General features: G+C 36.1%; 1 pseudogene; it reads left to right on the forward strand.

Moving 5' to 3' along the window:
• On the forward strand, positions 1-4,715 carry LOC102659543 (uncharacterized; annotated as a pseudogene).
• Positions 4,716-5,085: the final 370 nt, after the last annotated feature.

Raw genomic sequence — 5,085 nt, forward strand, 5'->3', positions numbered from 1 at the left:
TGGCTCGGTGCACGTGGCAATGCCCGGATAAACATGGTATCATCGATCGATTCCTTGGACAAGGCCCTTCTTCCCATTCCCGTTGTGGTTCTGGAACAAAACCCGGGTTCTACTCACACACCATTACCGTTACCATCAATATCATCGTCATTCACCACTCTCTGACACAGACATGGCCGAAGGGGTTGTTGTCTCGTTGCAGGAATGGCAGGGTTGGGGCACCACCTCCCCGCTCCCCACCATGGTTGCCCAAATCGTCGAGGATTTGAAAGTTCTGGAAGAAGATTTAGATGCCCACATGAGTTTTGGCGGCAATGGTGGAAAGTTACAGGTAAGTAACCCATCATTGTGTTCAAGTGCTCTTAAGTTTTTTCGGTTTTAATTGATTGAGGCTTTGGGTGCATATTAGGGGAATTTCAGAGTGCAAGAAGATAAGAAACACCGTGCAACGTATCAGGCTTTGGGTGATTCGGAAAAGAAGCTCCAATTTTATTCAGCTAGACAGATAGCTTGTCGCATACTAGGTAGCAGGGGTTACCTATGCCAAAAGGTTTGTCATTTGTAAGAGAAATGTTAAGAACACACTTTGTAACCCAATCTATTGGTTCAAATTTGTAGGAAATCACAAAATTGTGCGAGCCTCACTTGGTTTTGGAGTTTTCAGTAAATTTTAATCAATACATTTAAGAGAGGGTATGTTGAGAGGAGAAATTATTAGGTGGTTAAAGATCATCATGGTCCCTGCTAATCTCTACATGATAGTACATAACTGAGAGTTATTAATTCTTGACAAAACTTAAATACGTGCCATGTATAGATTGGTCAGGGCCATAGACACGTGCTGATTGCAAACCATCTAATTATTTCTTGTTTAGAAGAGTGAGTTAGAGAGTGTGCTGAAATGAAAGCACTCCTATGTTGTTTTTAGTTTCAGGTAGATGATGTTGCTGGATGATAGTGAGTTCATTTTGCATTTTAAACTTCGTTTTCAATCTTTGTAGTGCTGGCTTCCCATGGAGGATTGTATGTGTTCAAAAGTCACATCCTGTTCACTCTACCCTGGAATCAGGTTTTGGCTGTATATGCATCCAAAGGTTTTGATGTAACTTGTCGTTTCTTGGTAATTCTAATTTTTTTGGGGTTGTTTGATTATCGTAATGCATATACTTTTTGGCCATCAAATGCAGGATTTCTTGAGACAGAACAACACTGGAAAGATTTTGTGGCAGGTGTTTGGGGTTAATGCGGCAACTTTGTGCCTTTTTGGCATTCCTGAACATGAGGAAATCATGTGGAATTCTTTTAAAATGGCAGGTCTCTAAGTTTATAACTTTATATAAATTGGCAGTGAATGTGTTTGCTGTTTATTAATATAGTCAGATTTCAATTCCTACTCTAGAATCTTTTGTTTCTACAATTTCTGCTGTCTATTGTTTCTTGGAGAGTTTAATATCACTGACTCTTGCTGCTTCATAATTACTCAAAAAAATACAATATTATATACCAAATTTGAACAGGGATTAATGTTTATATTTCGTCATTCCAAATATCTTTTTATTATGGTAGCATGTTCAAACTGGATTCCTGGTATCAATTTAGATACTGTTGCATGATTTAAATTAGTAGTTCATCATTGTTATGTTGAATGTACCTGTTCTATGTCTTTTAATATCTGGACCTGGTTCTCATTTTGCACTCAATTTGCTTTGGCTTTGGATTGTCCTTAATTCAGGAAAAAGTAATGTGTGGTGCCTTTATCCCAATAAGAGTGGTGCCTTTATCCCAATAAGAGTGCAGCTTTAAAGTCAGTTGAAAATGCGTTTGGTCAGGAACCAGTTGCAAGTGATGAAGTCGCACCATCAGAGGTTTTATTTAAACATTATAGTGATTGCTGTATCTTTACTTGTTTGATTAATAATATGCTAGTAACATTGTCTATGCTGAAGAGGTTCTATTTAGGCATGTTAATGTTAGTTTGTTTGATAGTGTTTCAGTTCACCAATGTTAATGGAAACAGAAAAGGAATTTTTATTAAATATCCTTCTCCTACTACTTTGGATCAGTAGAACCCAAAGTGAAGAACAAGAATGGCTTACAATAGAAGTTCCCTGGAATTTGAGAGCCTGGCCTCTCCCACCAGATCTTACTCTGACCAACTAACTGCCTCCTGTACCTAGAGTACCTTCTGTATTTATAACAACCTAACTAATTAACTACTCTAACGGCTTATAAGGTCTACTCTTCAATGGCCCATCCTTATTTTTTCTGTTGTAAACCTTCCTAATTGGTGGTTGGGAGCTACATTAATTTGCCCACAATGATTGGGCTTTGACCTTTGCTGTATGATATTAAGCTCATGCAAATAAGAAGAAATTAACTCTGGCTGCTGGCATCGTAGTTGCATCTTGTGTTTTGCTTGCAGCAGGTTGTATAACAATGTTAACTTCTTTTGAGAAGTTACAAAGTCATGTGATTTTAAAACTTGTTTTGAATTTACCACTTGATCATTGACTAGGAAAACTTAATACAGAATCTACAGTCAACTCATAATTTAAGCTCTGAATTACATTGCTAGGTGTGAGCAAAGTTACAAATATAAATGGATTTATTGGCACTTCAATGACAACTCATCTGTTAGTTACAAGTGTCCTTTCACTCTAAAGAGAATATAATTTTTTTTATGTTAAATCAATGCCACTTGTAAAATATTTAATGGTGTTGCTTTTAACATTTTAATATAGATTTCCCTGTTTTCGATTTGGTGCAATAAGGTAATAATTTTCTTTTTATTATGAAGCAGTTAAAAGTAGGTGCAACCCAGCATTTTATTTTGATTGATGGGACCTGGAGCAATTCAGCAGCAATGTTTAGGCGCCTTCAGGTTACTTCTGGGTGGCTTTCTTCTTTTTTTCTTCTTATTTTGTATATTTCATAATATGATTCTAGTAGAAAAATACAAAATTAATCTGCTGCATGACTGTTAAGGTGCTAAGGCTGGATAAAATCTCATTATATGGAATACTCAATCATTCTAGACTTATAGTCCTTTGACACATGTTAGAGTGGCCCAATATCCTCTGTCCTATTAGTATTGGGCACAAGTGATGTATGCCGAGGGCAAGGAGAAAGTAAAAACATTATTAAGTATTTAAAATGTTCTTCTGTTACTGGTTCAGTTGTTGATTCAAAAAATGGAATAAAATGGAGAATTTCAACTTGTAGTTGAACAGTGCTGACAGAAGCTAGCACTGTTTATGCTTAGATACTTGCCCTTTTTCTGAGAATAATGCAGCAATTATGGCATTAGAATTTCTTATACCAGGAAAAGATCACTTCTAGTGTAGCAATATTATAATGCCCTTTTCTTTATAATATGTGATTAGAACAGAGAAGTAGATACAATAATACTGTTTTATCACGGTTTTCACCTTAGGATGAGAATGCCTATGTGGTAGAGTGTACAGCAATTTACAGCAGTTGGTTATAATAGGGAATTTCAATAAGGCTGAGTTTCTCTTATAGATTCAATATTCTGATGCTGCCTCTTGAGAGATTTTTATCTCGGATGTCCTCATTGTCATATAACCTTAAAGAGAGAAACTTATTATTGTTGAAGAGCTAATGGATCAGACTTTTTTTTGCGTGTGTGGGAAGATAGCAAGGTGGAACAACCACCCAAGAAAAATAGGCTTTCATACTTTATGACTACTCCATTGGATCATCACAAAGACCTAAAAGTTTTTTAAGTTGATGGATTAATTTGTGTTGAAACTTGAAACACTGTATACGATTTTTCTAGGCTAGTTTGTAACTTGGTGTGCATTTTTCTATGCTGGTTTGTTACTTGGTGTGCAATTTTGTTTCCAACAGGATAAAGCAAAGTCAGTTTGGGGAGATGAGGACCTTGCATGTATATCCCTAAATCCTGGTGCCTCTGCTATGCATAAACTTAGGTGTGTAAGAAAAGGAAACTAAGATTAACTGACACCTATGCTACAAAATATATATGGCTGTTTTTTCCCTTGTTCTCTTTTTTATCAACTTTCTGCTGTGTTTAATGTAATCTATGGCCATCTATTGTATTTCAAGGGCAGGCCACAGCCATCTTGGGATCGTACATGTACAGCAGCAGCAGCTGCTGGCCTGCTCTCAGAGCTCCAACTTCTTCCACAGTTTAGCACCGTTGGATTGGATGAACAGGAAGAAGCAGTAGAACATGCTTTAACAGTCCTATTAGATGCCCTCACAAATAGACGTCTTCGCGTGGGAAGGTCTATAACACGAAAAATGAGGCATACCAACATCCAATAGAATATCTAACCAAGTTTGTTCTAACAACTTATGCTAAGCCCCTTGCAATTTTTGGAAATGGAGAAATTCTCAACCATGTACATATAGGCTCAATAAGAAATGATGGCTTTTTGGTTATGTAGTCTGGAATTTCCAACTTCACATTAACGTTTGATAAAAGTTTCAAGTCTTATTTTTCTGAATCTGAAAAATGAGTTATAGATTCTGCCTTCCATTTGCAACATGTGGATGGAAGTGTATTTTTTTGGGTTGAAAAGATAGAATTGTACTTCTAATGTAATTCAGTAGTCCATGGTTTGAATCTATCATTATCTTAAGACTATGGTTAGATGGTTGAAAAGATAGAATTGTACTTCTAATGTAATTCAGTAGTCCATGGTTTGAATCTATCATTATCTTAAGACTATGGTTAGATTGGTGGAAGAGGATGAAATGAAGGAGAATGTTAACATAATGGTTTGAATCTACCTTATTAATCTCACTCGTCATGTCCTTTTCTCTTTATCCCAACAATATTTTTTTCCTTTATTTTTTTTTCAAAAACTTATTTTTGGTACTTCATTGTGTTTTCTCTCATTTCAAATGTGGTTAATCATAATGTAATGAAATGCCTGGAATCTAACTGATCCTTAAGAACAGTGATGTAGCACTTGATGCAATTCAATTCTGTTATGGTGGAATGAATGAGTTGTTTTTTTTGGGGGGACTTGTAATAAAATGCCTGGAATCTAACTGATCCTTAAGAACAGTGATGTAGCACTTGTCAATGCAATT

This window comes from Glycine max, chromosome 12 (assembly GCF_000004515.6).
Source record: "Glycine max cultivar Williams 82 chromosome 12, Glycine_max_v4.0, whole genome shotgun sequence".
Classification (NCBI taxonomy): domain Eukaryota; kingdom Viridiplantae; phylum Streptophyta; class Magnoliopsida; order Fabales; family Fabaceae; genus Glycine; species Glycine max.